This window comes from Macrobrachium rosenbergii, chromosome 47 (genome assembly GCF_040412425.1).
Source record: "Macrobrachium rosenbergii isolate ZJJX-2024 chromosome 47, ASM4041242v1, whole genome shotgun sequence".
In the NCBI taxonomy this organism is placed as follows: domain Eukaryota; kingdom Metazoa; phylum Arthropoda; class Malacostraca; order Decapoda; family Palaemonidae; genus Macrobrachium; species Macrobrachium rosenbergii.
The window spans coordinates 37959553-37970566 of record NC_089787.1 but is presented as its reverse complement, the minus strand read 5'-3'; positions in this window follow the sequence as shown (position 1 = coordinate 37970566).

Sequence of the window (11014 nt, the reverse complement as noted above, 5' to 3'; positions counted from 1 at the left end):
TTTCGGTGTACCCGTGGCTGCCTTTCATCATGCCTCTCTCCACCCAGCGACGACAGGACGACCCACACGTTGTTAGATTTTTTATGCAGTTGGGGGCAACCAATTTCATAAAAAAAAAAATCGCCTTAAAAATAGTTTTAAGTGTTACCTTTAACATCTCGGAGAGCGAAGTTGAATGTGTTACATACATGTAATAGTTTTTTCATTATAACTCTCCCGTAACTGTGCTGTCAGGTCCTAGGTAATATTGACTTACGATAAATTATTATGAGGAGGTTCCATTTATTTACGGAGCTTGACTGAAACCAGAACTGTATACTAGTTTACGTACTGGCCGCTTGGGTTAAAATGCGTCCACTGTAGTCCTGAGTTCTTGTCTTCGCTGGTTCGAGCCCACGAGACGACGAACTTATTATCAACCAAAAAATTCCCCTTCGGTAACATATATGAAAATATATTATTTCCGAGGTAGAGCGAATTGGATATTAAAGGACGTTTGTAGCTTACTGATTGAATATGAATCACGGTGATGTGATAAAAAAAGTCATATATATATATATATATATATATATATATATATATATATATATATATATATATATATATATATATATATATATATGTGTGTGTGTGTGTGTGTGTGTGTGTGTGTGTGTGTGTGTGTGTGTGTGTTCACAGTTTCTGGAAAACAGTCCATTGGATATCAGTTGTAGTGTACCAAGCAAATTTCCTTCGTGAGAGTAATTGTCTATGTCGAATATGTCTTGAGGAGTAGTTATAGAGTCGTAAGTCATAAATATTACTAAGAATTGAAATTTAGCGTGTAGTCTCAGAGTCTCGGTGGCTTTTTTCTTTTTCCCAGTGTTAAAAAATAACTCAAATAAGAGAATTGCATTTATATGTATGCTTAAGCCCTTACTCGACCCCTCTCTTTTAAAAACTTAGTAATTATGTTCAGACTTCGATCTTTGTGGAAATAACAATGTAATTACGCACTTTAATTCAGTTATATCTATCTTTTTCTCTAAAGTAGGAAATATGACTATTATGCAAAAGATGACAACTTGCAATTTATAACAAATTTTATTGAGTGCTACATAAGTAATCATTGCATACATTGCATGACTAATGGAATTCGACGGTACCAGTGTAAGTACATCGTTCTTTTGCCATCATCTGTTTCAAATAATAGCTCGAAAAACTTATTAATGCGTTTACTAAATGGAAACGCTTCTCAACTCTAATGGTAGTGGTCACATGCTGTAAGCTTTTTAATAATTGTATTTTATGTGAAGGAAAAGATTATGCGATGTCTGGTTGAAATGAAACCGAATTAAAGTTCATTCATCAGGACGGGATATTTTAAACTCCGTGCTGGTGTCATCAAACAGAAAATTAATGTTCTCCACTTAAATGGGCCTTGTTGATCTTTAATTTGCGGATGGTAAAGTATGATCAGAAAATCACTAATTTTAACACTTCGCGTTCAGGTGCATTTCCCGCTCGTGGAGCTGTTTTGCTCCCCGGAATTCACTTAAGGGCACTGCTTGAGGTTTCAAGATCACGGGAACACGAGTACAAACTTTCAAGTATTCTTCAGAAACGAAAACAACATAATCTGCAGTCCTGTTTGCACCGGTGGTCTTGGAATGTGATGTGAGCAGTTGCGGCTTAAGTAACCAGGCAGAAAGCCAACCGTCCCTTGTAGGACGTCTCTTCAATGAAACAAGTCCTACAGCGTATAAAAAGAGACGAAGTTTGTCTTCCTACATCATTTAGCATTTCTTGATGAATATATATATATATATATATATATTATATATATAATATATATATATATATATATATATATATATGTAATATATATATATATATATATATATATATATATATATACAGTATATATGTGTATATGTATAATATATATTCTATGTATATATATATGTGTGTATGTACAAATATTTCTTATACAAACACACACACACATATATATACATATATATATATATATATATATATATATATATATATATATATATATATATATATATATATATATATAATATATATATTAACTTTATCACTTATACAATTGTTCTGTGAATTAATATAATAACTAACAGAACCTCATTAAAACTGGATTTTATCTAGCAGAAATATTTATTCGAGAAAAGTTACAAGCTTTCTAGGACAAACACCCCTCATTGTCAAGTATCCATAGAATAGCCGGACGTGTAGTCCAACTGCATTTATATGTGTGGGGGAGTGGATTAAAGACCTTGTTTGTCCAATTCCGTATGTTGGCTTCTTTTATCTTTTGATTATCCTCCTTCTCCTGTGTGGCCCTGCCCTCGTGACCTTGGCCTTTCTCTGCCTGCAGCTTCTTCCAGGTGTGCAAGGTCTCTTGTGCTTTTGCATTTCTTTTCTGTTATGGAGTGTACGATTTTTCTTGATATGCTGTCTTCAAATCCATTTCCAGTAATGCCTACCGTTACATTGTTTGCTTATGTTATTAAGGCATTCTCTACAATCAGTCTGGCCGTTTTGTTAGCGTTCCTATACTGTACAAAAACTCATAATCTCCCAGTCGATTTTGTGGTCTTTTTCCCAACAGTGCTTGGCGACTGTCGACGCCTGATTGCAGTGCCTTATGTTTTGTGTATGTTGTTTTCCTCGTTCTTTACAGGATTTGCCGCTTTCGCCGAAGTAACTCTCTTCATAATCTAGACACGCTGCCATGTATACCCCGCCCCCTTCTTCCCCCTCTACCGACTTTTTGTTTCTAACTATTTTATTCCTAATGGTGTTTTTATAACTGCTCATCAATTTGAAATTATCTGGCTTCCTGTTGATGGGTGTATTAGTGTTGTTGTTCGGGACTGTAATTATTTTCTTCCTTTTAAATGTTCCTTTTCTCTCCCTTTCCTCTCCCCAAAATAGTTTTTTCTTGCTTTAATGTATGGCCGTTCCCACCAGTACTTAGGGTATCCTAATCTCCCAAAACTCTCCCTCAGGTATTCCAGCAGCTCTTCGTCTAAGAATTCGGGACTGCAAATCCTATAAGCCCTGATGGCCAACCCTGTCATTACTCCCATATGTATATATAAGTTGATGTGTATCTTCTTTCTGTGTACCTTGTGAATTTTAAATTTCCCCCTTCCCTCTTTACCAGTACATCCAAGAAAAGAGTTTCTGCCTCCTTCTCTTCTTCTGTTGTAAACTTGATTTGTTCATTTAGTTTATTTATGTTTTGTAGGAACTTGTGCAATTCTTCCCTTTCTCCCTTATAAATAATCAGGATGTCATCCACGTATCTTACCCATTTGATGATGTTTTAAGTTCCCTTTATTTAATTTACTCACCTCTTCCATTTCAAACCATTCCATGAAAATGTTAGCTAAGATCGGCGACAGACTCGAACCCATGGCCACGCCATTTTTTGTATGTAATGGTTTTCGCCCCACTTAAACACATTGACACCTAGGGGTGCTATCAACAATTTTATCAAAACTTCATGATCTAAGTTATATGTTTAAATACCTTCTTCCATATTTTTTTTTATTACTTCCGTCGTCTTCTTGACTAGTACGTTGGTAAACAGGGAAGTTACATCCGAACTTGCAAATTTACAGTCTTTTACGTTAAATTTAGATAATTCATCTATAAGGTTCATGGTTTTAGATGCCCTTCAAATACTAAACCCACCCATTTGCCCATTATGTTGGAAAGAAATTTCTCCAGCCTCCTCTGCATTGATCTCGTCGATGCCGCGATCTTAATGGGCACCCTTCCTTATGGATCTTCGGACTACCATAAATATATGGGATCTCTGGGCTTTCCCCTGATTTTATTCTATGTTCTAATTCTTTTCTTTTCGTTTTATCCTGGATTTTAGTCAAACTTCCTTTACTTTTCTATTAAAATTGCATTGTGCCCTCATTACGTTCGGCTTTTTATTGCAAGCCTGATATGTGTTTTCATCATTTAACAATTTTTCTAACTTGTTTTCGTAATCTATGGCATCCACTACTTTGTCTGCCTTGCAAATTTTTATGTCCTTGTATTTGCCTAGTCTATAAAGGCCTTACCTAACCTCTCCGGAAAGACGAATCTGTTCATCCTAAACCCCGCCCACATGGCCCCCCCTACAGAAAGCTGATTCATCCCCATTTTTATTCTTATCTAATTCCCTTAAGCCTCTACACTTTTCAATGAAATCGTGATTATTGTTCCCCATGCAAAAATTAAGACCGTATCCTAACACTAGCACTTCATCCCTACTTATAATTCTCTTAGAAATGTTTTGGACTAAATCGGAGTCCCTTTTTTTTACCCACCCCATCCAGTTGAAAATGGCAACGAGTCTATTCTCGTGTAGCTGTGAAGTGCGGTGTGCAAATACCTTTACATAACCTTCAATTCCTTTCAAAACATTGTGTAAGCTGGTGCCTCGGTATTTCTCCGTTAGTTCTCTTCTGATTTTTCTGTTCGTCATCCTTAATTCTTCCAGTTCGACCTTTTTATTCCTTATGTCTTCCTTCAAAATCTCTTCTACAAAAACAGGAAACGGATGTTCATCAGTGTCTCTCTCTCGTATCTTATCCAGCGATTCCGGTGCCACACTGCCTGGTATGCATTTCTTAAGGAACCGTATAATGCTGTGTGTCACCGCTATCCTTCTTCTCACTTTCTCATAAGTTCTTAGTTCCAGCATGGCTCTCCCTCCATAAGTTCTTTTAAATCTCCTGAACAATCCATCTCGAGGTCAGATAAATTAATTTTATCACTTACACAAGTCTAATAGGGTTTGCAGTCCCGAATTCTTAGATGAAGAGCTGGAATGCCTGAGGTAGAGTTTCAGGAGATTAGGATACCCTAAGTACTGGTGGGAACGGGCACACATTAAGGCAAGAAAAAACTATTTTGGAGAGAGGGAAGGGATAGAAAAGGAACATTTGAAAGGGAAGAAAATAATCACAGTCCCGAACAACACTATTACACCCACTAACAGGAAGCTAGATAATTTCAAATTGATAGGGAGTTATAAAAACACCATTAGGAATAAAATAGAAACAAAAAGTTGGTAGAGGGGGTAGAGGTAATAGGGGGTTATACATGGCGGCGTGTGTCTAGATTGTGAAGAACGTTACTTTGGCGAAAGCGGCAAATCCTGCAAAGAACGAGGAAAACAACATACACAAAATATAAGGCACTGCAATCAGACGTCGACAGTTGCCAAGCACTGTTGGGAAAAAGACCACAAAATATACTGGGAGAATATGAATTTTTTGTAAAGGAACACTAACAAAACGGCCATACTGATTGTGAAGAATGGCTTCATAACTTGCGCAAATATAATAACAGGCAAAACTGGAAATGGATTTGAAGACAGCCTATCAAGAAAAATCGTACACTCTATAATAGAAAAGAAATGCAAAAGCACAAGAGACCATGCACACCTGGAAGAAGCTGCTGGCAGAGAAAGGCCAAGGTAACGAGGGTGGGGCCACACAGGAGGAGGGTAATCAACAGATCAAAGAAGTCCTCATATGGAATGGTACAAACAAGGTCTTTAATCCACTCCCCCACACATATAAATACGGCTGGACTACGCGTCTGGCCATTCTACGGATACTTGACAGTGAGAACTGTTAGTCCTAGAGAGCTTGTAACTTTTCTTGAATAAATATATCCGCTTGATACCATCCAGTTTTAATGAGGTGCTGTTAGTAATTATATATATATATATATATATATATATATATATATATATATATATATATATATATATATATATATATATATATATATATATATATATATATATATGTGTGTGTATATATATATATATATATATATATCAATATATAATTATTGTGTGTGTGTGTGGCATACCTTAGTGGTAGAGCATCGGCCATGCAACTACAAGGTCCTTTGTTCGATCCTGCCCTGCACTCGCCAAGAAACCCAACTGTGAATGGATACCATCGTCACCTGAGAGTCAAGAAAGTGCTTTGGGGCTTGAAACTTCATTCCAAAAGACTTGTTCAGAACAGGAAGGCGAGCCCATACGGCGGCATCCCCTCTGAGTGGAAAAGATTAGTGATCTACGCTCACGCACTTGGGATTGTAAATCGAGTAAAAATTAATTCAGAAAACTTGGGAGGTAGGATGAGAGGAAGTCGTATAACGTTGTGTTCATGTGGAAGGCTTTTGTGCAGGTAAATGATCATCGGATGTAGACGTTTTTCTGCACGGGAATTCGCCCTTTAGTCTGCAGTTCATTACTGAGGTTGGTATTGGCTGTTACAATGTCCGTCTAGACTCTTAGAGCCACCCACTCTCAAGGGAGATGGCTTAGTGGAAGTTATCAGCATCAGAGCTGATTTATCTACATTGAAAGTGACCAGCGAACCCTGATGTTATCAAGGTTTTTAATCTGCCTTTGCTTTTGACGATCTGGTGATGCTCATCAGTACGATTTTTATATATATTTTTCCTTTTGCAGGTTTAACACTGCTTGACGATACTAAAAATCTTCACGTCATATTCGGAAGATCTTTCATCATAGTCACTACGGAAAAGCTCGAAGTTATCAATATCTAATCGTAATTTTAATATTATCTTTTAGAGTATGTGTATTTATTCGAGTGAAGTGGATTTATAGAATTAAATGCTTGAGTCAAAGCGCCACTTATCTTCAAATCTGGCTCAGTCCAGTACAGTTGTGTGGAGGACTAGTTCCCCCAATGTCTGTCCGTTCTAGTTTGCAGAGTTTCCTTTGATGTCATAATTGAGATGATCATTGCAGGTCACTGCACATTTTGAGAGTAAAACCTTTAACAGCCTCTAGACTAATTTTAATTTAACCCACCTATGGTAATAAACGTATTTTCATTATGGGTGCGTAATGAAAGAAGTTGTTTTTCAGGTATATACGGTAATGAACAATGTTTCAATAATTAAATGTTTTTTTATCACATTATTTCATTTAATTACAACTTATCTCTGCTGCTGTGGAAGTTTTCATGGTTTGAATACAGATCTTTAGTTCTCAGAAATATTTGAGTTTAGGATGCCTTCTCACATTTTCATGTTCTACGAGAACAATTGCTCTCCTTCAAAGAAGGATAGCAGTTCATTGCTTTACTTCGCCTTCTTGATAGTCTGAAAAATTATATTCCTTCGTGTATTTACTTTTCTCTGCTTTTGCTGTAAGTTGTGTAAATAAAACCACAAACGAATTCCATAAAAGATGATTCTCGAATTTACCTACAAAAATTTTTATATACACTAGCTGACGTACCCTGTGTTGCATGGTAAAAACTCAAAGCTTAGAGCACACCCAGACCATAGAATACACCCAAAGTATAGAACACACCCAGACCGTACAATACACCCAAAGCGTAGAACACACCTGGATATTTATTTATCCCACCCTTCTGTTAGACAGGAAAAGGAATCAAATCTATCTATAGTGTAATAACAAAGAATTTGTATTCAAAGGTTTTTAAAAATATAAATACAGTATACAAATTATAAAGCAAAATCTCACAAATCACTATAATACTACTTTAACACAAAACTTGATTATAAACAACATTTTCAGTTTCACCATCAGGAGCAAGAATAAATAAATTTTTGGGTGAACCCACCCTTGAGCAAGCAAAAGTTATATGTGGGGAAAAACATGATGATCTCAAATCTACTCCACAGCACTTAAAAGACTGTCCCTGTGCCTTGTTGATCGTGATCGAGAATGCAAGTGTCACTGAAAATTGCAATCTCTCTTAAAGTTAAAAGGGAGATCTGTTGGAATGAGTGTATATGTGGGATAAAAGCTGTTCCACCCTCCCTTTCCTGTTAAGATAGTTGCTTCAGTTACATTGCCCAACATTTTTGACATTTTATATTTCACCCCTTCTTAACCACCCTTCCTGTTGGGGCTGAACTTGGACTTAAAGGGCATCGGGAATGTCACTATTCATCTCAGTGACCTCGAAAACTATGGATTAGATGCAATATCTGTCATTTTCGTTTATTTTTACATGTCACCCCCTTTCCACCCCCACCCCTTTGGTGCCAGTGATGCGTTACCCCAACAGTATTCTTTTCCAGATAGTGAGTCATATGTGTACCGAATTGAGGTATGATAAACCTGTAAAGTGTATTTAGTTACTAAGTTTACGGGCAGAACCAGCCCTGTTTCAGGGAAGCCCTTCCCACCCCACCCCCTTTGGTGCCCTTTGGTGCTAGTGGTGTCTTAGCCCCACAGTATTCTTTCCCAGATAGTAAGTCATGTGTATACCAAGTTTGGTTGAAATTGCTTCATGCATTTCAGAGTTATGCTGGAATATACAAACACATGCATCCATTTATGAGTGTGTATATATACGTATATATATGAAATACACAAATGGATGTGTATGTATATATATATTTATATATACACACACACACACACATATATATATATATATATATAATCTGATTTTGTAATTCTATCTTATTCATGAAATAACAATTTTTTACATTTTAGCCGGTTGCTGAAAATGAAATACTATTCCCCCAATCTCAAGCATTCAATTTCCTTTTCTCTCGCGTATTACCTAATAGATAGTTCCTGTCTCGCTGTTTCGCCTTTTAACCACCCTGAAAAATCTGTCGTTGCTTCCTTCCTAATTTCATTTTAGTTTTCTGAAAAAAAAAAAACTATTGAGATGGTTATTTGTGTGTCCACCTGCACCTTTTCTGTTCTCCTTCAGATCTTAAAACTACTGAGGCTAGAGGGCTGCAAATTGGTATGTTGATCATTCACCCTCCAATCAACAAACATTCCATATTGCAGCCCTCTAGCCTCAGTAGTTATTATTTTACTTAAGGTTAAAGTTAGCTATGATCGTGCATCTGTCACCGCGATAGGTGCCAACAACACAGGCCACCACTGGGCCGTGGCTGAAAGTTTCATGGGTCGCGGCTGAGTTTCATGGGCCATGGCTGAGTTTCATACAACATTGTACGCTGTACAGAAAACTCGATTTCGGTGCATTTTATACTTGTTTATTCTTGGTCTTAACAAAGTTTCTTTGTTATAATGCGTGGCATGTTAATTTTTTTTTTTATTTTGCCCGTACAAAAAAATTATCCATAATAATGTTTATGATTGAGTAGTGTATTTAGAGAGAACACAAGCCTAAAGTAAAATGGGAGCTTTCGACTTTTTGTCCTACGGTCCTCTTCACTCAACTGATGATGAATGTGAGCAAGTTTAAAAAAAAAAATAAATGGGATGAAAATTCCTGCATTGTGATGGCTGTTCCCTCGTATCTGCTTGCCAAACGACGTTTAGGTCCTCAAAATTGCTGCCTTTTTACTATTTGTTCGTTTTTGGGGATTAGGTGATTTGGATATTGGTAAATGACCCTCCGTTGGTTCCTGTTTTCTATGACAACTGCCCTTTCGGCAACCTATGGGGAGAGACGAGGATTACACGGTATTAGGAACTAGGCCCATAGGAAACAGGTTCAAATCTTTGTTCATGAAATTGCAGACCAGCTTGTTGGTATGCCTGTTTTCTTGGGTAAAAGCTGTATTACCATCTATGGTATTGCAAATAAATACCCTCTTACGCATATTATTCTTGTATTACCATTTATGGTATTGCTAGTAAATACCCTCTTATGCGTATTATTCTCTTGTATGTTGTGTTTACTGCCTCTCAGTTGTTGATGTGATAATTCTCCCAATAATGTTTCGCGACGGCACTGGCTAGAGCAAATTCCCTGACAGATTTTCATGTTTTGGCAATCGCACGTCCATGCCTCTACCTGTCCCCTCAAAATAGATTGCAAAGTTTACGTGTAATGACATATACTATTTCCGCCCTGTTGCCAATATCACTACCATTGCTACAACTATCCATAGATTTAGCAGATATTAATTTGACTGAATTATCATATGTGAAAGCTACTTTAGCATTGCCTGACATCATGAAAATCTCATAATAGCGTGAGTCACTAAAATGCCGAAGAAATCCACAGTGGTGTAAGTGTTAATATACATTAGAAATATATATAAAAAGTTTGTATATATATTTCTAATATATATTTCACTTACATCTCTGTGGATTTCCTCACCATGGCCTGACTTGTTGATGAACCAAGGTGCTATACTTAATTTTTCATGATAAGGAAGTGTTATACCTTTATTGCTGTGGCTTATACTTATTTGTTGTGTTGTAAAACTTTCTTGTAGCTTTAGACAGAGTCTTCTCAAAAATAAGATTTATAACATATTGTAATAAAAGTTTCTTTTCGAAAATGGTTATTCCCTTCCTTTAGGTAATGTGGGTGACAACACTTTTAGAGCTCTGACAGCCATGTTGACAATAATATTTCTGTTAATCTCAGTGCTATGATAAGAGTAAAGACAGACATAACTCAGCATCTGTCGGCTTTCTATATGCAGAAAATGTAAACTTCATTGTGAAACAGCATAAAATAGAAGTTCGTACGGTACATCAACTGAATATGTTGCGTTTGACTGCTGACAAATTTTTAGCCGTTCTTTGAAAGCACCATCACCGTCAAGAGTGAAAAGGATAAAAACATCTTCAATGTAGCACAAAGCGAATTTGCTGAAAATTAAACAGGCATGAGTTTAAAGTGATCTGTTCCACAAACGCCATGCCGAAATTACACAACAGCGGCAAGGATGGGACACCTTGCCACCCCAGATTTTGGGTTCATGCATATTTGAAATACTTTTCATGAATATTTGAAATATGTACGAGGAGAGAAGGAAAAGGCTTATATTATTTAATATATTTCACATAGTTTAATGTTTATGTATTTAAGCTCTGATTAAGTGAATCGATGGTTTCCAGAAAGTTTGCTGTGCACCCACCAATTACATATTGAAATATTGAAATATTGAAATTTCTGCTTTCAGTTGCATTTAATTTTATATATCTGAAGCTTTCTACAGGGGAATATTACACACACACACACACACA